The sequence below is a fragment of the Peromyscus leucopus genome, chromosome 22 (assembly GCF_004664715.2).
Source record: "Peromyscus leucopus breed LL Stock chromosome 22, UCI_PerLeu_2.1, whole genome shotgun sequence".
NCBI classification, from domain to species: Eukaryota; Metazoa; Chordata; class Mammalia; order Rodentia; family Cricetidae; genus Peromyscus; species Peromyscus leucopus.
The window spans coordinates 4,884,423-4,908,535 of NC_051081.1; the positions used below are offsets into that span (position 1 = coordinate 4,884,423).

The window sequence follows — 24,113 nt, forward strand, 5'->3', positions numbered from 1 at the left end:
TTTACAAACTTGAGGAAATAAAAGCCTTCCCTGGTTTCTCCCCTATTGTCACCTCCTTATGTGAGGGTCCCCACTCTCTTCTTTTGTAGCTGACCTAGTCCCTGCTCAGGTGCAACTTTTCACCATTCTAGAGGGGGATCTGGAAGAACAGAGCTGATAAATGAGGCAGACAAAAGTCACACATCATAGACAACTTTATTCATGGCTCAACACTTTATACTCTGAGGGTTAACAAGGTCATATTAATAAGGTTTTCATGACTTCAAACTGTATACAATGACAAGGACAAGCCAGACACAGAAAACAGGTTTTTCCATACAGGCATATAAAGAATAGTTTAAACATTTAATTGAATAACAACAAGAAATTATTGAGTAATCTGAAGTAAACTCACTCTTATCTGCTTCACCTGGGTGGAGCATAAAAAAATTTCTAAGAACTATTTTGTGTTTGGAGGAAAGTGTGGACATAAGACTCTTGTATTCTTGGGATTGTTCTCCCAAGCATTCAGAAATCTCCTTACATGATTCCATTCCAGGACCCTGTTCTGACAATATACCTAAATTAAATTATTTTTATTTAAATTTGTAAAAAAAGACATAAGAAAGCCCTTTTTTATAATATGTAGTTTCTTTCTCTGTTAAACACACATGTATTTAAACCATATCTTTATATATGACTCCATATTTTTAAAAAGCTTTCAAGTTTTTATTTTTATAATTGAAAAATTTATTATATAAAAATATATAAAGTGTTTATGTCTTTACACCATTTGCATATCTGGCATACAAGGAAGCCAGACAAATGCATCAGATCTCCTAGAGCTGGAATACAAGTAGTTCTGTGCCATCTGATGTGGGTTCCAGGAACTAAACATGGGTGTCTTACAGCAGAAGTACTGAGACAAATATGTCATTATAATTCAGAAGATGAAGACGTCCCATGACTCCTTCTATCTTCTCTCACTTGGAGGTGATGAGAATCCCTCTACCCGGTCATTGAAGGACTCAATGGGTTTCTTTATTTCTGAGAATGGACTCTGCACATTGCTTCTTATTGTCATTCTTAATATAGTTCTTGTGACATGAGTGAAGACAATGAAGGGTTAAGTTGAGTAGAGTTGAAGCCAGATTAAGTTAGGAAAACTCTATAATGTGATATGTTATAGTTACTTAAATTTTCTTTTTGGTTTTTTGAGACAGGATCTCAATATATGGCCATGAGTATTCAGGATCTCATTATGTGGACCATGATAGTCTCAAACTCAGCAAGATCCATTAGCCTGTATCCAAAATGCACTACTACATCCATTTGAAATATGTTTATAAAATGACCTATCTTTGAATCAGAGACAAATAATGTAAGACTTAATCATAAACCGTCTATTTTATTGAAGAGTGACATATCATGGAATGCAATAATGTATTAATTTCAATTGGAAAATCATTTCCTATGTTCTCAATATTTTGGTTATTTTCTTTGCTTTGTTAATTTCATCTCTTTAGAAATTTTTACCAGTATGTAACACCTGTGCCATGTTGTGGATGTGACAGGCAGAGGACAACTTACAGGTGTGTATTCTCTATTTCTTCTTTGTCAGTACTAGAGATCAAACTGAGGTAATCAAGTTTGGCAGCAAGTGCCTTAAGCAGGTAAGTGACTCACTAATTCCTTACTTTAATTTCAAAGATATTCATGTATGCAGGTGTGTGGTGTGCATATGCCACAGCCTAAGTGTAGTAATCAGAGAAAAACTGGTATGAGTAATGTGTGTATCCTAGAGACTGAACTCAGGTCATCAGCCTTAGCAGCAATCACTTTTATACACTGAGACAATTCCCTGTCATTCATTTGTGTTTCTGAGAAAGTGTTAGGAACAAGCATTTAGTCCTTAGAATAAACTAACACAATTGAAAAAAAAAAAAAAAACTGGATGGCAGAATAAATACTATTTTCATTTGCAAATAAGTGAAGCTGATACTTCAAATAAGTTTTATTATTCAAATTATTCTGTGCTTCTCTATCCTTGGATGACAATTTGTTTACAATTTGAACAAAAGACAATATTTGACTGATAGAATGTTTCTACTAATCTTACTTGAGCACCAGTGAGACAGCTCAGTGAGAACACTGTGTGTGGTGTGCAAAGCTTTACTGAATTTACTAGATTCATGGTGTTTCTCTCCAGGAGTAATCCTGTCATGCCTTTGAAGAAGACTGTAACATAAAGAGGCATTATCACATTGACATTTGTAGGGTTTCTCTTTACTATTACTTCTTTGATGTGTGAAGATTACACTGACTTACAAAGTTTTACTGCATCAATTACATTCATTGGGTTTTTCTCCAGTATGACACCTTTCATGTTTTTGAAGGCTTCTGTGACTTGCAAAGACAAGTCACATTGAATATATTCATAGTTTGTCTCCAGTATGATTTCTTTCATGCCTTTGAAGATAAATGATATGTGCAAAGGCTTTACCACATTGATTACATCCATAGGGTTTTACTCCTGTATGAGTAGTTTCATGTATTTGAAGATTACGATGACTTACAAAGGCTTTACCACATTGATTACATTCATAGGGCTTCTCTCCAGTGTGAGTTCTTTTATGTGTTTGAAGATTACTGCTACTTGCAAAGGCTTTACCACATTGACTGCATGCATAGGGTTTCTCTCCAGCATGGTTTTTGAAATGTTTTTGAAGACAATAGAATTGTGAAAAGCCTTTCCCACACTGATTACATTCAAATGGTTTATCTCCAGTATGACTTCTTTCATGCCTTTGAAGATAAATAATATGTGCAAAGACTTTGTCACATTGATTACATTCATACGGTTTTACTCCTGTATGAGTACTTTCATGCATTTGAGGATTACGGTGACTTACAAAAGCTTTACCACATTGAATACATTCATAGGGTTTGTCTCCAGTATGACTTCTTTCATGTGTTTGAAGATTACTGCGACAAAGAAAGGCTTTCCCACATTGATTACATTCATAGGGTTTTTCTCCAGTATGAATTTTTTCATGACTTCGAAGACTAGTGGAATGTGCAAAGGCTTTACCACATTGATCACATATATAGGGCTTTTCTACAGTATGAATTCTTCCATATATCTTAAGATTTCTGCGACTTACAAAGGCTTTACCACACTGATTACATGCATAGGGCTTCTCTCCAGTATGAATTCTTTGATGTGTTTGAACATAACTGTGACTTCTAAAGGTTTTACCACATTGATTACATTCATATGGTTTCTCTTCAGTATGGGTTTTGTAATGTTTTTGAAGACGACTGAAATGTGCAAAGGCTTTACCACATTGATTACATTCAAAGGGTGTGTCTCCTGTATGACTTCTTTTATGAGTCTTAAGATTACTGTGGTTTGAAAAGGCTTTACCACATTGACTGCATTCATAGGGTTTCTCTCCAGTATGGCTTTTGGAATGTTTTAGAAGCACGCTGAATTGTGCAAAGGCTTTATCACATTGATTACATCCATAGAGTTTCACTCCTGTATGAGTACTTCATGCATTTGAAGTTTACAGCGAGTTACAAAGGCTGTACCACATTGATTACACACATAGTGTTTGTCTCCAGTATGACTTCTTTCATGTATCTTAAGATTACTGTGACATACAAAGGCCTTACCACATTGACTGCATTCATAGGGTTTCTCCCCAGCATGAGTTTTTCATGATTTTGAAGACTAGTTAAATGTACAAAAGCTTTACCACACTGATTACATATACAGGGTTTCTCTCCAGTATGAATTCTTTCATGTATTTTAAGATAATGGTGATTTGCAAAGGTTTTACCACATTGATTACATACATAGGGTTTGTCGAAGTATGAATATTTTCAGGATACTGGAGACCAGTAAAATGTGCAAAGTCTTTTGCACCTTGATTATATTGATAGGGTTCTATTTCCACATGAGTTCTTTGGTGTAATTGTAAAGAGGAATCAGATCTAAAGAATTTATCATGTTGATTATATTCATACAGATCCTCTTCATTATGGGTTCTTTTGTGTGTTTAAAGATTCCTGTGATGGTTAAAGCCATTAGTAGATGATTCACATTTATCACTTCCTCTTTCCATATAAGTTTTTTCACATTTCTGAACAGAACTGGAAGAATTCAGAGTTTTACCACACTGATTGCATGCATAACATTTTTCTATACTGTGAGTCACACTACATTTGCAAAGTGAACCAGTACAGACAGAAGAATTCCCACATTCCCTGTAATCATAAGGCTTTTTTCCAGTGTGAGTTTGTTGATGTATTCCCAGTGTAGTTGGAAAACCAATTAATTGTAAACTTGTATCACATTCACCAAGTCTACTCATAGTGGGCACTCCGACATATCTTCTAACTGTTGTAGGAGAGAGAGGGGTACATTGCTTCTTCCCATATCCCTTATGTTCAAATGGTTTGTAGCCAGAAGGACAGATGAGATACCTATTAAAGGAAGAATAACAAAGAAAAGGTTTTCACATTGCATTCACACAATCTAACTTTTTGTTCCTCATAGAGATGTGGTATAGAGATTAAGGTTTCTCCACCATGACAACCTTCTGGACTCTCATAAATTGCCCCTCTCAATAAACTATGGTAAGTTTTTATAAGTATATGAGCAACACTAACTTTACTATGGACTATTTGCATATACAAGATCTTGGACAGACACTGATCCCCCTAATCAATGTATATGCCTATATAAATGGTATGAAAATAAAGGGATGAACAGTCCAAAATGGATCTCATGGGGCTATCATTAAAATAGTGTCACGTGTTAACTTGTTTCATTGTCTTCTTTCTTAAAGAAATGCCTTGGATACATGGATCACCTACCTGACACTGAGGTACATTGTTTTGTGGGTATTTAATAATCATCATAAACCTGTGCTTATTTACAGTGTTGCCATTCCTTAAAGCTTCAGGGCACATTAAAATTTCTTCAGAGATACAGATGTATCAGCTTGTATATGAAAATTACCTTTCATGTCTTCTAGAACTTGGTCGATGTTCTTCGATATTCTGGTCTTCCCATTTGTAGCCTAAAATACAGTACCACAAAATGTATGATATATTATAGGAAATAATGCAAAATTTAAGTCACTATCTTTGTTGAACCTGAGAACCATCCCTGACTTATTCACCACATTCTTCCTTTATCACAACTGAAATCCCCCGAGAGTATCAACGATCAAGAAATGCTTGTCCCCTTTGTAAAACATGACAAAAATCTAGCATTCCTACCTATAGCAGTGAGTTTCCTGCAGGTTTCCAGCATCATTTCTTCATAGAGACTCTTCTGGGAAGGATTCAGCAAAGCCCACTCTTCAGGAGTGAAGTTCACATGCACATCCTCATAGGTCATTGTATCCTAAAGTATCCCACATATGTATGTAATAGAAATGGTGAGACTGACTGAACTGTACAAATATACTTCATTGAGAATACATTTACATGATTCTATGTGCTCCATACATTTATTCCATGTCACAGAATTTCAAATGCAGTCACCAAGTCATTGTAGAAGGAAAGAGGAAAGGAAGATCATGCCTCTCAATTGTGTGTCCACTGAATAGGTTATGACATGGCAAGAGAAATGACTACTAACATAATAAAGAAAGACATACAAACAGAGCAATGCTACTGAGTATACATCAGCAAAATTGTATCAAATTTCCTAACTTCAAAAAAGAAATGAACAAGGATGTGCATGGTGGTGCACACATTTAATTCCAAAACTCTGGAGACAGGGACAGGTGAATCGCTGTGATTTTGAGGCCAGTCTGGTCTATGTAGAGATTTTAAAGACAGACAGAGCTACATAGTGAAAGTCTGTCTCTAACAAACAAACAAACAAAAAATAAACAAACAAAGGAAAAAACCACTCAGGGGCCCAATCAAAATTCCTCCAGAGACTTAAAAATTTATTCCACTTCCATACTGGTCTTCCAGAAAACTAGAGTTGCCCAGTTTAAACTGTAATATGATATTTCTATGAATAAATGAAATTTTAATAAGTTACTGACTGACTTATAAAACGTTCTCAAAAACATTAGCAAAGGAAATGTTGAATTAGAAAAAAAATCAGAGTGTAAAGTTGGGTCAACAGTTAAGATAATGTGCTGCTTTGCAGAAGACTTCAATCAATACCTAGCACTCATTTGGAGGCTCACAGCCATCTGTAACTTCAGATCGAGAGAAGACAGTATGTTCTTCTGACTTCAATGAACATGAGGCTCATGCTTGGTTCACATTCATATATATAGGCAAAAGACTCAAGCATATATATATATATATATATATATATATATATATATATTTTAATTCAAAAGACTTGCCTGGTGGATGGTGGTGCACACATTTAATCCCAGCACTCAGGAGGCAGAGACAGGTAGATCTGTGTGTTTGAGACCTGCTTGGTCTATAGAGCTAATTCCAGGACAGCCAAAGCTGTTGTATAGTGAGACCCTGTCCCAAAAAACCAAAACAACAACAACAACTCACACCAAAACAAAACAATAACAAAAATTTAAGAAAACTTAAAAACATACAGAAAGGTAGGGAGAATGTTAAGCACCTGTAATCCAATGTGTGCTGGCTAGTTTTATGTCAACTTGACATAAGTTAGTTATCTGAGAGGAGGAACCACAGGTAAGGAAATGCCTCAATAAGATCCAGCTGTAGACAAGTCTGTAGGGCATTTTCTTAATTAGTGATTGACAGAGGGCCCAGCCCTCTGTGGGTGGTACCATCCCTGGACTGGTGGTCCTGGGTTCTATAAGAAAGAAGGCTGAGCAAGTCATGGGGAGCAAGCCAGTAAGCAGCACCCCTCCATGGCCTCTGCATCAGTTCCTGTCTCCAGGTTCCTGCCCTGTTTGAGTTCCTGCCCTGGTTTCCTTTCATGTGCAGTGATATGGAAGTATAAGCCAAATGAACCCTTTCCTCCTCAACTTCTTTTTTAGCTGTGGTGTTTTTTTTTTTACAGCAATAGAAACCCTAAATAAGACAAGTTGGTACCAGTATTGAGGAGTATTGCTTACAGACCTGACCATGTTGTTTGGAAAGGACCGTGAAAGGACTTTGGAACTTTGGGTGAGAAAAGCCATTGAGTGTTGAGAGCTCAGCGAACTGTTCTGTAGGAGCTTGGAAGATAAGAATATTGAGAGTAGTGCAGAAGATGGAGGCCTGGCTTCTGACATTTCAGAAGGAAGTAAAGACTCTACCAGACCTTTTGTGTGAAGAATCTATGCTCTCTGGTCCACTGGAGCTGAAAAAATCTACTGTGATTAACAAGAGACCAGAACCACTGAAATAAAACCTTTGCCTTATTGGGACAACTGATGCTGGTTAACTGGAGCTGAGAAATTTGCAGTGATTAAGAAAAGACCAGCATCACTGAGGTGAAATCTTCTGGGCAGTGTTTCCTCAGAGTCAGTACACAGAAGCTGTGTTCCAGAGGTTTCTTCATTAGGCTCTCTTCATTAGGGTTTTGCTGAGAGCTGCTGGTAGCAATGGCTTTACCAGAGGTCATGGGAATATACAGCAGGTGACAAGCAGTGTTCACCAGGTTGACTCACTAGATAATTCTCTGATGGGGAGCCCCACTATCAAAGCTGTAGGGTTACTGACTGTAAATGACTGGTTGCTTCTCTCTGTAATTTTTTCTCACCTGCCACTACATTTCTTCCCTGAAAACAGCTATGAATATTTTCCCCACTGATTGTGTTTGGACACACATACAGCTGTGGATGGTCAGGAAGATGATTTCTGCGTAAGATGTATAATTTTGATGAATAGAAATAATACTAGGTTATTTTTCATAATTGAAATAGGCAAGTAACAGTATTCTCAGTCACAAAGACAGCTAATTTTAGATTTTAGAGCAAATTCAAAACACTAGCTGCCGCTGGAGAGAATACACAAGGACAAGTTCCCACGTGTCTGTTAAACCAAAGTCTGGCTGACAACATTAAGACATAACCCCCTAAAGTAATTGACTTTCTGTACATAGCCCTACCACTCAAGGTTCAGCCAACTAATTGTTTATTGTTAACTCCTGAATTTCAATGTCACTTTCTGTTTGAGAACCCTACCACTCAGATCTACGTGCTTACTTTACTCACCATGCCCAGTTGGCATGACCTCTCTAGCCTGTGAAAAACAGTGTGATTTACCTTGTGTCATGAGAATGGGTCAGACCCTGAAAATGTTTAACAAATAAATGTCCAGAGTTGAAAGAGAGATGTACCTGATTTTACAGAGAGGGAGAAGTGTGCATGAGGGATGTAAGAAGAAGTATGAAACAAGAGATGCAGTTATATGAGAGACAGATGTAAAGAGAGACAGAGGTGGAGAATGTAGAAGAAGCATGTGAAGCGAAGTAGCTGTGTGCAGAGATAAATGGCTGGTGGAAAGAGATGTTACTGGAGAATATAGTTGTGTGGAGAGAGATGTAATTCATATTTGTCTTAGCTATGTGTGTACAGAGAGATTTTTTTCAAGATCAACTAAAAGAGAAAGTTGTCATCAGAAGGTGTGAGTGCTTTTGTTCCTATCCCTCAGATAGAAAAAGTCTAGTCCTCACCGTATTTGTGGATTTTTTTGCATACTCTGGAGGTGGTCTTGGAGCAGGCTCTCCAAAGAGTTTCTATTGCTATCAAGAGACATTATGACCATGACAACTCTTATAAAGGAAAACATTTAATTGGGGTGGTTTCCTTACAGTACAGAGGTTCAGTCCATTATCCTCATGGTAGGACATGGTGGCTTGCAGGCAGACATGGTGCTAGAGAAATAGCTGAGAGTCCTATATCTTGCAGGTAACAGGAAGTGCCCTGTGTATCAGACTGAGTGAGGCCTGAGAATATATGAGACCTCAAAGCCTGCCTCCAGAGTGACATATTTCCTTCAACAAGACCATACCTATTCCAACAAAGCCACACCTCCCAATAGTCCTATATCCTTTGGGGGTTATTTTCTTTCCAAACAACACAGTGGCCAAGGTTGTACCTTGCACTGGCAGGTGAACTTAGTACTGTAACAGTCACCCAGGCGGTACTGGTTTTAAAGGCATGAAGGAGTCATGAAGGGCAGCTGAGGCTTGGCATTGTGAGAGGTCATTTGACATCAGAGAAGTTGAGGTTTAGCACCACAAAGAAAGCCTAGGAGAGGCTATTGGTGAAACTGCAGCCCAGTTGCAGCAAGAGGCCTGAGCACACTGGAGATGCCAGTTCCATGGGATGACTACAGCAGCAGCAGTGAACTGGAGGCAGCTGGAACCTGGAAGACAGGCTGTGTGTGCTGCAGAGGGCAGAGCTAGAGAAGTGACTGGAGTCCCTTGGAGGAGCCCAGAAGACAGTGAGTCCGAGATAATTGGACATTGAGTTATTTACACTGTTGACATTTGTTTTTGCTTTGTTCAGACTGTGACAGTGACCTAGCTCTTGACAATAAGTGGGCTGATGATGGTGGATCCACACCTCTCCTGTTCTCCAGATCCAATCTCCCCAGACTCATCCCCAGCTTTGTAGCAGAAAACCTGCTGTGTTCTCCCTTTCCTCTCTGACCCCATCCTCAATGGATCACAAAGATCTCCTCCAACCTTCCTTCCCCCAACACATCTCAGTACCCCAGCCCCCAACACCATCAGGCATTCACCATAACACACCAGCTGAGCAGGCTGGGGAAACAGGTAAGCTAACTGAAGACCTTCACATCCTTTCCTCTACTCCAAACCCAATACCCCAGGTCTCATCTCTATCTCTGCAACAGGACGCCAGCTGCAGACTTCCTCCCCCTCTGCCCATATCTCCTGTGGATCCTGCAGATCTTCTCCCCTCTAACCTCCCTCTCCACACTTGTTGATTTATCCCAGCCCCCAATTCCAGCAGGCATGTTCTGCTAACCAACAGACACATCCAGCTAACCAACAGACCACTCCCATCAGGGAAGCAGGCAGGCTGTCTGTATATCTTACCCTTTCCTTTTGTTGCTCTAGATCCACCTGAGGGTCTCATCCCCAGGGCCATAGAAGACCCTCTGCAGTGACCTCTTTTCACCGCCTCCCTCCATTCCAAGCTGATGAAATAAGCAGATCCTCCTGGAACACTCTACTCTGCTCCCTACTGTGAATCCCTTCAGATCCCTAGCCTATCCTTATTCTTAAGTGTCAGCTCCCAATACACAGCAGCACACTTTACCTGGAACCACATTGGCCAAAACTATCAGGTCCAAAGAAAATGTCCTACCAGGCAACACAGCCATTCCACTCCCTGGAAATGCAGAGAGGAAACAGAAATCAAGAAACAAAACACCCACCCAACAAAGACAAACCCAGAAATCCTAGATGCCTAAATGACAGCGGGGGGGGGGGGGGGTGTCAATCCATAACAGTCAGGGCAATAAGTCTCCAGTAGAGCCCAGCTATTCTACCACAGCAGGCTTTGAATATTCCAACATAGCTGCAATACAAGAAAAAGACCTTAAAACCACCTGTATGAATGACAGAAGTCCTTAAGAGGAAATGAATAAATCCTTTAAAGAAATCCAGGAAAACATAAACAAGCAGTGTGGGGAGAAGAATAAAAGAGTCATCCCTGGGCTAGTGGTCTTGGGTTCTATAATAAAGCAGGCTGAGCAAGCTATGAGGAGCAAACCAGTGTGCAGCATCCTTCCATTGCCTCTGCATCAGCTGCTGCCTCCAGGTTCCTGCCCTGTGTGAGTTCCTGTCCTCATTTCCTCCAAAGATAAACAGGAATTTGGAAGTGTGAGCCAAATAAACTGCTCCTTCTGCCAACATGTTTTTTTGGTCATGGTGTTTTATTCCATCAATAGAAACCCTAACTAAGACACAATGATTCAGGAGACTCAGAATTAATGTTATGAATACATACCATCCTGGAGGGAAAAAAATGATACCCTCTGCCAATACTGAGAAGTTAAGATGTGAGTAAAGCTCAGCAGAAGGACAAATGCTTCACGTGTACAAAAGCCAAATCCATAAGCCAAAAAATATAAAATAAAAGTATCAGACCAGAAAAATGCCTTTGCAAGGAAAAGCAATTGCCTACATTTTATTTCATATTATTTAGGGATGGCGTCTGTAATGGTGGTGATGGCGTGGCTGCATGAGAAGGAAGGAAGCTGCTCACTTTCAAACACCAGAAAACATACAGAGATGACAAATTGTGCTGATCAGGTAAACACTCAACGCCCATCCCCAGGAACTAACTTCCTCCAGGAAGGCACCTCCTCCTAAAGGTTCCATAAGCACCCCAATGAAAGCCACAAAGCAGAGACAAAATCATCCTACCTGGGAGATTTTCAATTCAACCCACCACATGTTCACATGTCATGATAGACTCAGAGTTAACCAATGATGTAAAATGCATTTAGTCTAACTTCAAAGATCTGCATATTCTGTAATAGTCCTAACACAGTTTGAATGTCCCTGAAAGCAATCCCTTGACTGTAGCATACTGTAAAATCAAAACACTAATTATATCTACCCAACGTGCAATAGCATAGAATACACATTTCCTTTCCAAAGAAATAAGGAAATATTGGACCAAGGCAAGCCTGAACCCTTGCTGGGCAAACACCAAATCCTGCAGCTCTGTATCAGACACCTAGGACTTCAGTTTCAAAGGGCTTAGATGGTTCTTTCTCACTGCAACTTCTCATACTTCTTACTCTTTAGCTAAGTTCACTCTATACATGAAGCTACTCATGGCAGGTGTCTCAAAGATTGAGTATCTCAACATCTTGTGGTCTCAAAATGCAAACAAGACTTCATCAACATGGATTCATGCCATTAAAAACTCATTGCCTCCTTACTGAGGTCTTGACTCTGCCAAACAGATGGCTGCAAAAGTGCTGAGCTTTAAGTCTAGAAGAATTCATAACCTTTAAAATTTGCATCTATCTTCTTTCAAGAAAAAGTAGCACAGATGATACCACCACACAGGGTTCTAGCTTTGGATGGATCTGGCCCCACTGGAACAGAGCAGCAGCAGGTTCTGTATGAAGGTGATTTCTGGGACCAGGAATCACCTTCCTTTTCCTTCCATAGTCAAATGTTTGGCTGGGTGGGCAATGCCCTTACGACAACTTTTCTATATTTCCAAGGAAGAATAGGTGCCTTCTCTTTAATGGTGCCAACCACCCTGGTAACTCTTACCTCTGTTTTAGTACATGACAGCCATCTGAAGCTACCAAGTTCTCTGCCCCTCTTGTTGTTCTTTTTCACTATGGGTCCGCATGAGTCGTCAGTAATAACCATGCTACAGACGGACTGTTTTGTCAAGAAATCAGTATATTGTTTTCATTCAGTCTTACTCAATTTCACATGACATGGGCAGAATACAGGCAGATAATATGCTAAAATATTACTCAAACAACCTGTCTTAGTGACTGTCCTATTCCTGTGAAGACACATTATGACCAAGGTGACTCTTATAAAGGAAGGTTTCTAATTTGGAGCTTGATCACAATGCCAGAGGATTAGAGCATTATCATGAAAGGATGATTCAGGGTAGGCAGGCATGGGGCTGACAGGTACATCCTGATACACAGGCAGGAGGCAGAAAGAAACACTTGCCTTGGTGTGGGCTTCTGAAAACTCAAACCCCACCTACAGTGACACACCTTAACAAACAGGGACACACTTATACCCACAAGCACACACCTCCTACTGTTACACTAAGCATTTGAATATAAGAGGCTGAGGGTGATGAGCACAATATAAACCATGAAAGGAATATACCCTAAGGAGAGAGAGCTCTAGAGGAAAAGACAGAGGGTGTGTGTGTGTGTGTGTGTGTGTGTGTGTGTGTGTGTGTGTGTGTGTGTGTGAGAGAGAGAGAGAGAGACAGAGAGACAGAGAGACAGAGACAGAGAGAAACAGAGAGATACAGAGAGAGAGAGACAGAGAGACAGAGACAGAGAGACAGAGAATACAAAAGAAGGAAACATTGCCCAGTAACAGGAAGGAGTCAACTCCTCTGCCTGGTTACAGACTTCCATAATATAACCTTCCCTACCCCATCTAAGAAGAGATTAAACAATATAGTACCTCCAACCTTAGGTTTACGTTCCTATCTTTTCTCTGCCTGCATGGCATTATCCCTTGTTTTCCTCCCTACCCTGTTCTCTCAGAGAACCTGAGAACCTTGGATCAGGTCTGATGGAAGCAGTGAAGGCAGTCAGTCTCCTGGTGTGCTGAAGTGTGCCTGTTGTAGACGATGCCATCTGGAAGCTGCATTTCTAACTCTGTAGAAGTGCCTCACAAGGCTACTAAGGTCTTAAATTTAATTTAACTATTTTAACAAGTTGGATTCTGAAGGTCTTAAATCCCAGCCAACATGATCACAGCCCAGACCAGACTCAACTGGGATAAAATGGGCAGTAACATCCTGTGTCTGGGAACTGAGAAGCAGTTGAAACACTTGGATGACAACGCTTGGCTACCACAGTACAATCCGTGTGGGAAAACACATGGAAGGACTCAACTGTCTCTGCTTGAGGCCAACGAACTCTTCTTTCCTGTGTTACTTTGCTGTGTGAGGCCTACATGCCTAGGCCATAGGGACCATCTCCTCTAGAGTCACGCTGACCTCACTAAAATGTCATTTTAAAGAAGAGGGTGTGCCATCCAAGTACTAACCAGGCCCGACCCTGCTTAGCTTCAGAGATCAGATGAGATTGGGTGCATTCAGGGTGGTATGGATGGCTCAGAGGTTAAAAGCATTGGGTGCTGGTTGCTCTTCCAGAGGTCCTGAGTTCAATTCCCAGCAATCACATGGTGGTTCACAATCATCTGTAATGAGATCTGGTGCCCTCTTCTGGCCTGCAGACATGCATGCAAGCAGATCACTGTGTACATAAAGAATAAATCTTAAAAAATTAAAAAGAAGAAGAAGAAGAGGGTGTACCACTGCACATTTAAATTTTGGGCAGTGTGGATCTCACCAGGACGGGTACCTGATGAAGCTGGGCTAACCTTGAGTAGAGAGTAATCATGGGGTTTGCTGCCAACTTGGTTTGTGACCTCATCACGATGGAAGCAGCCATGTGACTAGGCTATCATCATTTCTAATGGTTTCAGTTAAAAAAGGTAAATGCTATATGACTTCTGGTGGTGGTATTGTGTTCCCCAAAATATTGTGTACCTTAATAAACTTATCTGGGGTCAGAGAACAGAAAAGCCACTAGTTAGGCAGTGATAGCACACACCTTTAATCCTAGCACTCCAGAGGCAGAAATCCATCTGGGATCTCTGTGAGTTCAAGGCCACATTGGAAACAGCCAGGCATGGGGACTCACACCTTTAATCCCAGAAAGCGAGCTTTTAATCCTAGGGAGTGATGGTAGAAAGCAGAAAGGTATATAAGGAGTGAGGACCAGAAACTAGAAGCATTTGGCTGGTTAAGCATTCGGCTGGTTAAGCTTTCAGGCTTTGAAGCAGCATAGTTCAGCTGGGATTCATTCTGGATGAGGACTCAGAGGCTTCCAGTCTGAGGAAACAGGACCAGCTGAGGAATTGGCAAGGTGAGATAGCTGTGGTTTGTTCTGTCTCTCTGATCTACCAGCATTGACCCCAATAACTCGCCTCAGGTTTGATTTACTAGTAAGAACCTTTAAGATTCATGCTACAACTTCTTCTTTTTTTTTTTTTTTTTTTTTATGTTTTTGAGACAGGGTTTCTCTGTGTAGCTTTGCGCGTATTCCCGGAACTCACTCTGTAGCCCAGGCTGGCCTCGAACTCACAAATATCCGCCTGCCTCCGCCTCCCAAGAGCTGGGATTAAAGGTGTGCGCCACCACCCGGCCATTATGTGACTTCTTAATTACTGCAACCACATGGCACAATAAAAAATGGTGACACCCATAAAATTCCTGAGTCTTCAGATGATTTATACTTATAAGGTGGCATTAGAGTTCCATGGTGTGCTTGCTTTGTTTTTTGTTGTTGTTCATTTGTTTGATTTTTCCAGCCAGGGTTTCCCTGTGTATCCTTGGCTGTCCTGGAATTCACTCTGTAGACCAGGCTGGCCTCAAACTCACAGAGATCTGCCTGCCTCTGCCTCTCAAGTGCTGGGATTAAAGATGTGCAACACCACTGCCCATTGCTTTGATTTATTTTTAACACATTGCTTCATCTGATGTATTCTGGCTTCCATAGGGGAGTGAAGAATTTTCTTAGCTGCATGCCTCCAACACTAGCCAGGAATCCAATAAAGTCCTAATCCTCTACAATGGTTAGAATTGGAAGGCTCATGGGAATTTGCATCAGCCTAGAGCCAATCTTGGAAAGCATACATCCCAACAGAATCAAAAGACTAGAAGGCAGGGTGCTAGACAAGCTACAGCCAGTGAGCAGCTAGAGACTGCAGACACAGGCTACGCTGGGTCTTAACACCTCACCTCATGCTCCAACCCTATCATGGAACATCCATACCTGCCTTTTTTTTTCTCCCGAAACATTTGGGACTCTTATGGTCCACTTTGATGTCCATTCTTGTTTCTCCCCAAGCATGTCCTGGGAACCCAGGCTTTTACTTTAATTCTGCTTGCTTTGAAAGAAACACGCCATGGGAAAAGAACATCCTAATAGTGCTTCTCTCTTCAGTTATTTTATTTTTTCTGTGTCCTGTAGTCTCTAAACTATGAGTACTTAATCCCACATTGCATATGGTAAACTATACCGTACCTTTTCTAATCCAGGCAGCCTGACACAGAAAGCCATCTCTAAAAGGAGACTTTAGTCTGCGTCATTTCATGTTCAACCTCTATTTAGACTGAGAATATGACAAGGATACATTGAGAAATACAACAGGGATTGACAGGTTATAAATGTGGAGAGCAGGGAACCCCACTCAATGAATCCAAAACATTGTCAAGTCTACCAAAAGGAGGGGCAATCCAGGTTTCAAAGTAAACTAGTTTGTCAAGCAAGGCTTTGACTCATTCTCACATTGATGGACAATTGGTAAAAGGGCTACAGGAGCCTGAAGGTCTTCTCAAGCCCACGTGAGATCAGTTGCACAACTGTCCTTGACAAAGAGAAGAAAAGTTACTTTGGCCACCTGCACAGTCTTCAGTGCTCAGCAGGAAAGTTTAACCAAAGACTAAAAGACTTGATAACAACCCACGGTATCACACACAACAGATATTAAGTGTAAGTCTACAGGAGATGTTAATTAGACAAATATATATCACTAATATTTTCTTCTTGATAAAAAGATGTTGTCCAGATGTAAGACATCAGACTTTGGCTCATTGAAGCATCTGCCTATAGTCAAGGGAGACCAGCCAGTATTGTTTTAACATACACATGAAATGATGGTAAACATCTCTTCTCTCCCATCTAGAAGCCACATGGGAAGGGCATCATGCTGACTTTTAGCTCATGCAAGAACTTTCAAAGGATGTGAAAGCTATGGTGGGTTCATTGCTAACTCTAATCTAACTCTGGAGAATAACCTGAGAGGCCAAAGGAAAACCAGGAGTCTAATGGAAGGGGCTCTTGTGAGCAGATCAGGACAGTCTAATGGACTTTTGACATTTTAATCCCTCAAGACACCAGCCATGGACCTCCTTTCCTCTCTACATCTGACAGTTGGGAATCATCCCTGGTGGGGTACCCCAATACTGCCACCTCACACCCCAAATACAGTTGGAAGAAGCCAGATTAATTGTTCTAATCCCAGTATGGTTACTTCTTCAGAGAGGGTGAGGTAAGAACTGGCTAAGCCGTTGAGGGTAAAAAGTCTTCAAACAAAAGGCATCAGTTACTTTCTTGACAAAAAGCCAGAAGTGTCACTGGAACTCTCAGCAGTTTCATCCTCACCAGAGGTCAAAGATGCCAAACCTGTGTGGGAGCTCTGATGTCTGAGCTAAGGGAGTCCAGGGGCTTTAGGAAGAGCAAGTTAAAAGTTGTAACTAAGGCCTGCTACTAGAAAAAGCCCTGTGGTCAAGAGAACAGGACCTCTGGCCTGCATGAAGGTCTAAAATTAAATGGAGGCAGGTGAATGTCTCCACCTAGAAACCACGCCTACAAAGCAGGGAGATTCACCTTGAGCCACACTAATGAAAAAGATGCAATAGTTAATTCTATGTACTAGGGGCCTGCCTTGGTCTTGTTGAATCAAGCAATAGTGAACAGGTACAGTGGGCTGGTGAGATGGCTCAGCCTTGAAAGGCTGGGCTCACAACCAAAAACTAAGAGGTAGACTCCTTCCCATTGCAGTTTCTCATTCAAAGATAGGACAGAGTGCATCTAATGAGTTTGAAGAAAAGGGTGTTTTAAAAACTATAGCTCAGGGGGCTGGAGAGAAGGCTCAGCTGGTGAGAGCACTGGCTGCTCTTCCAGTGGACCAGGGTTCAATTCCCAGCACCCACATGGCAGCTCACAGCTGTCTGTAACTCCAGTTCCAGGGGCCTTGATGCCAGTGCACATAAATAAAGTTTTGAAAGTTTTTTTAAAAGTTAAATAAGTTTTTTAAAAAGCTACAGGTCAAATTTAAATAGGAACAACAAAGCAAAAGGAGGCCATGAACTTGAAGGCAAGGAATGATTTATGGGGGGCTGGGAATGGGGAAAGGCCAAATGATGGAATTACAGTCCCGAGAAATTACCTGAGAACACTGAAACAGGCTTTAGGGTCCCATGCTAGGGCACTAACAATTTATGTTGGAGCACACCAAGGATCACCCAAACCCTTTCTCTTGGGCTGTACATTTTTAGCCAGCAAAATAACAGGCCAGTTAGGCAGGACCACAGCCATTAATCCAGCTCTCTGTTCTGGTTGAACTACTGGAACTATGGCAATTTGGTTTCTAGAAGGAAATTCACTTCTTTATCCAAAATCTTGGTTGCCCCAGTCTGTGGAACTCAAATAAACATTGATCAGGACATTTATCAATCACCTAAAACTGGTTTCCTAACTGCTCACTGGCAATTTCAACTGCAGACAAAACAGGAATCCTTTCAACCTCATTCTTTTCTCTGCTGTGACTACACCAGCCTGCAGGTAGGCAATGGACGCAGATTCCTACACTGCTTCCTCTGCATCAGCAATCCCTAATAAAAGCCTGGGCTCCGTGAGGACACTCATTCCCTTGTCTTTTCCCTTCTGACCTGCATATCTGTATTCTCAGGCCTGGGTAGCAGAGGCAGGTTTACATGTTCAAGGCAATTCTCAAGGACATAGTATCAGGCAAGCCTGGGCTACATGGCACATTTCTCTCAAAATAAATACATGAATAACCACTTGAGAAACATCAAATCAAGTCTTTTCTTTTTCTGGGATGTTTGACATCCCAGACAGCGATTTCTCAGTGTATCCCTGGCTGTCCTAGAACTCACTCTTAAACCAGAATGGCCTCAAACCCAGAGATCTGCCCTCCAATGCCTCCGGAGTGCTGGGACTAAAGGCATGTGCTACCACCATCACGAATAAAGTTCTTAGTAACTGGAAATCACTGGAGAACAGAAGTGACACTGTTGTGTTTGAATGAGAATGGCCCCATATGCCCTGTGACTGAGTACTTAGTCATCAGGGAGTGGCACTGTTTGAGAGGGATTAGGTGGTGTGGTCTTGTTGGAGGAAGTGTGTCATTGCAGGTGGGCTCTGAGGTTTCAAGGGCCCAAACCTGGCCCAGTGGCCTTCTCTCTTCTTGTTGCCTGCAGATCCAAATGGAGAACTCTCAAGCACCTCTCCAGGACCATGTCTGCCTGCATGCCACCACGTCCCTCACCATTATGACAATGAAACCTCTGAAAATGTAAGCCAGCCCCAATTAAATGCTTTCCTTTATAACAGTTGCCATGGTCATGGTGTCTCTCTACAGCAATAGACACTAACACAGATACCAAGAACCAGTGTTTAAAAGAGGTAAAAATAAACCTTAAAAAACACCTACCTATACTGGCTGTGAAAGAGTAGGTCCTGTCCTGGTAGAGGGAATGTCATAAATAACTGACTGTATGATCTTCTCAGTGTAAAATGTTGGCTGCTGACTGCTGGACGCTGACACACAAGCCACAGCCAGATGCCCTGTGTCTCAGTTCTCACCTGACTGAAGTGAGACAACCAGGATTGCACTTACCAACACGAGAGAGTTGTCCAATCGTAAATTTCAGTGGCTCAAAGTAACATCCACAAACTGTACACACACCAATTTGGTTTTCCTTCATTCACATGAATGAATTAACAGACTGGGAAATACACAGAAAGGCGCTCGCCCTGTCCCATCAGATTCTTCTGAAACCCCTGCAGCTCACTGTCTTAATATTAAACAACTTGTAATGCGAGCCACTGCCTAGTCTGTTTCCCCTGTGATGCATACAATAAACTATTCCCTCTATTCTGGCCTCAGTGGAGAACAGACCATGTTCCAAATACAAACAAGTTTCCTGTTACTGAAATGGACAGCCCACTCTGTGACTCAAATGGGTAGATTTCGCACTGTGAGGTGCCAAAAACCTTTAAGAATTGAGGAGTGGATTTAGGGGGACAGTAACGTCAATGGATTGTGGGGCTACACACTGGGATCCAGGCAACCTTAGAGCACACTATTAGATCTTAACAAAGAACATTCTCTTCAGTAATTACAAGCCTCCAGCTCTCCCTAACACACAAAGAGGAGCTGGCCAGGAACAGATTTGCTAACTCAGATACACCATAGGCTTATGCATTCCACATATGTCAACCTGGAGCAATGCTGCTCACTGCCCTCCTGCTAGCATGGCTTGCTCAGTTTGACCCTTACAGAACTCAGGACCACCTGCCCAGGGTGGCACTAACCACAGTGGGATGGGCCCTACTACATCAATCACTAATCAAGTAAATACCCTATATATTTGCCTACAGACCAGTGTGACTCTACCTTGTGTCAAGCTGACCAAAGCTAACCAGCATACCTCCTGAGTCATCTCCCAGCCCCCAAAGACAGATTGTTAAGCAAACCTCAACTCTCTTAACACTGGCTTTTCAGCGTGTACATGTGCACACACACATAAAGTTTTGAAAATCTGTCATGTTTAGGACTGGAGAGATGGCTCAGCAGTTAAGACACTTGTTGCTCTTGCGGAAGTCCTGGGTTTGGTTCCCAGCACTAGCCTGGTGGCACACAATCATCCCTGCATCCTGTTGCAGGCGATCGGATGCCTCCTTCTGTCTTCTGTGGGCACCACACACACACAGGGTGACCACATATATATGCAAATAAATCACTTATGCACGTGAAATAAATACATTTAGTAAATTAAAAATACTACCGCCATATCTCTCATATGTCACCATAGATTAAATAGCCAGAAATACAAAGAAATTTAGCAAATATCCGTAGCCCAAACTGTAACTTTACAATTAAAATGATCAAGGAATTCAAACAAAGGATAGAAATTCCACAGCGTGGACAGGAATCCTCAATATTGTGTCAGTACAGAATGTCAGCTATAGATTAAAAAACAGTACAATTAAAAGTCTAATTTTTTTCCTATCAACAACAGAAAACTGATGACTAAAGGTAACCATGAATGAAAAAATTATCAACACAAGGCTGAGTAAATAGTACACACAGTGAGATCATGTGACTTCAAATCTTCGCACACAACTGCAATGAAGAGTGTACCGTGTGGGAAAGAATCAAGAGATCAACAGAACTTAAGGGCAAACTTAGAAATAAAGACGCAATTAATAGACAGTCAATTGTGACTTGACAAGAGGCCAGGAAACCCTGTAAATCTGGCCTTGATGACACTCGTGACTGGACCACCCTAGCATCCACATGCAGATGTGTTAATGACGCAGACATTACGCCCTGCACAGAATTAACTGCAGACGGATCCTACACCTGAATGTTCAGTGCCAAGTGCTGAACTTCCAGAAGACACGAGAGTGACCAGGACCCTGTCAGTTACCAATCTGCCTTCCCGGGCGACTAGGCTAGCGGCGCACGCACTTGCTTTGCATGGTGACGTCACAATAAGGCACTATTCACACACAGCGTACCCCATCCCCGTGTTCTGCGCAGGCGCAGGCGCGATCCACAGAGGCAACTTATTCAGAGGCCGCAGGACCCGGGAGTTGCAGGAACACTGAGGGCCTCACGGGACTCACGTGACCACACCGGGCGCGGCGTCAGGACGCCGGTTCCCACGGCCCCGTAAGGACCCCACCCGGCTCCCCACCCTCCTCCCCGGGTGGGGACGGCGGCCGCTCGCTCACCATGGCCGATTCCGAGCTCGCCCCGCTCTCCTCGCAGCTCCCGGCCGCGGGTCACAGCGCAGGACACGGAACACCAGCGGCTCCCTCAACCCAGAGCCGGGGAGCCTGCAGCATGGCAGACTGGAAGTGCCCGCCCCATTCTGACTGGCAGTCCGGCTGGAGGCCATGATTGGCTAGTGATGCCTGAGTGATGGGAGCAGCTCCTTTGGGGACAGAGTGCTGTGAAGAGAGGCAGCCCCATGATGCCCGGCCCTGGCTTCCACCCCAGGCCCAGAGCTGCCCCAGACCCGCAGAGATTGGCAATAGCCGCACTCACGCCTGGACTGCAAAGTCCCAGCTCTTTTCCTGCACTCAGTAGGCACGCCCCCTTCTTCCTCCTGGGCACAGGATGTTAGGTCTCAAACCGAGGACAGACAGCTGAGGAACCTAGTCAACGTACTGAAGCCATTTTATGAGAAAGTATCTGGACTCAGGTGTTACCCAGTAGGGCCAGAGTAAGTGTCTGGTCTGGCAAGACCAACCCTGCCACCAAACCCTTGGTAGTGCCATGGCAGCCTGCAGCGTGCGGTGAGGGTCTCCCCTATCCCAGCTAGAGAGAAAATTGTGGTACCTTGATCCTTTGCAGGGACCAGGTGCTCTGGTAGAAGCTCCTCCTCAGTCCCTGTCATCCATAGCATATACCTAAAGAGTCTGGGGTGATCAGGTGGAAGCCTCCCCTCTCTCTCCTCAGACCCGCCCCCTCAAAGCTCCCCAAACAGAAGCTCCTCCCCCTAGAGTTGCCCTCCTGTTACCCCCACCCCCTCAAAGGCCACCAAAAGCCAGGCCCTCCATGGAGCTAGCTACTCAAGACCATGTCTACAAGTTATTTAAGGCCTGGCAGCCATATTTGCCATGTGACTTCCCCTGCCTTTCCAAGGGTCACCCAGGATTGCTTTGCTCTGTTCTTTAAACCTGGATTTATTAATTTGGCTTGATTGGTTTATTACATCCGCAGCAGAGGAACCCAGCAACTGAGGATTTAAAACATCACCAGGCACCTGCTGAGTCAGACCTCAATTCTGTCTAGCTTCTTGGGAGTTGAAGACTCATTTTGGGGACACTAGTCGGTTTACTATGAAACTGAGAAAGGACAAAGGAAACCTGTCAGTTTCAGGGACGGCCATACATCAGGCCAGCTGTGGAAAACGTAATATTATCTTCATTTTTGTAAAAAGAAAGTTTATTAAAAATGCACCAGAAATATGCAATCTCTTAAACTATTATTCTGTAGAAAAGGCCAATCAATGTATATACAGGATTTTAGTCAACTAAACCCTATGTGGTCAAAATTAGTTTGTAGTGCATTCCTGCTAAGCTCCTAGCCTGGTTCCAGAGAGTAGCACCTAGCTCTAATCCTTCCTTTGTTTAACCACACCTTTTGTTTCTCTTACCTTTTGTTTCTCTTATTGCCCTATGTGAATCTTGTTTGAGAGTCAAGGATCAGAGAGTCTCCCAAGAATCAAAGGCCTATGCAAAATTTGGTTCAGGAAACCCAGGAAGACCATGGTACCTGAGAAATCAAGTTATTTACATTTGGTATTGGTCTCTGGGAGCTCCTTTCAGGTTGCTTTGAAGGAAGGGAAATTAACTGGCTAAAGTGTAAAAAAGAGTAAATAAATATGCCCTAGGTGAAGGGCAAGTGCTTCAATCCTTTGAGGCTGGACCCCCTGCAGCCATGAAAGGCTAGATTCATTCTTAAGATGCCTCTGAGTCTTCATTCCATGGATCCGAATGAACCCACACACTCATGCCTTGACATTCAGTAACATTATTTCTTGCTTAATAACTCCATATTTACTCTACAGCCTTGTAATATTCTGATGACTAAATTATTCCTATTTTACTGCCCACTTGATACATGAGTCTACAGATTCATTTTTTTCAATTCTGCATCATTAGTAAAAAGTAAGCCACATTAAGAATAAGCATTTTTACATCATGCTCCTATTGTTTTATTTTCTTTGTCAGAGCCTCACTCTGTAGCCTTGGCTGGTGGGGAACTCACTATGCAGACCAGGCTAGCCTCGAGAACATAAAGATCAGTTTGCCTCTGCTGCAGAGTGCTAAGATTAAAGGCCTGCACCCCCATGCCTGACTTCTGTTACTTCTGCACATTTACTCATTAAATAACAGAAGCTAGGTGTGGTGTGCAACTGTGGACACTGTTACAGGGAGACCACTGTGAGGTTTAGATAAGCCTGGCGTATACGTGAGACCCTGTCTCATACGTGCAGCCTCCGGCACCCCAGCTTTTGGGAACCTTAGTGTCAGTCTTTGTCCTGGAGTCCATGTGGTTCTACGGCACCCTGGCCTTTGCCCCCAAGTCCACTGTCCACTTTTTGACAGCCTGTCTGGCATCTGTGACGGTGCTGAAGCAGCAGCCAGCAGCAGTGGCAATGGCATGAAGAATCCCTGTCCAGCTGCTTTACTGCTGTGCTCCACTGCTCTGTGGAGGAATTTTATCCTGTGTCCTGCCTGCAGGCCTTCTGCTGAGGATTCTTTAAAGCCACACTAACAATTGACTGGCATGTTCAGTCTGGCTCACCGTATGATTTCTGGCTCAGGTGATCCAGTTTCCCAGGGCTACTCACTTCTACCTCACCTTGGGAAATAGCAGGTGGAGTCACGTGCTAATCTGATTACAGAAGGGGTTGGCCATTCAGTGACAGCCCCTGGATGGATTAGAGGTGCATGTGGTATATTGTCACAACCTATAAACAATGGCTAAAGAGACTGAAGGCAGTAGGTGATGGGTGACTGAAGATGGCTTTCCCTTCCAAGATGACCCTGCTGGGGTCAATTATCTTCACGTTCCA

General features: G+C 42.5%; 1 pseudogene; it reads right to left on the reverse strand.

Moving 5' to 3' along the window:
• Positions 1-176: 176 nt before the first annotated feature.
• On the reverse strand, positions 177-22,438 carry LOC114688524 (annotated as a pseudogene).
• Between the last annotated feature and the right edge of the window lie 1,675 nt (positions 22,439-24,113).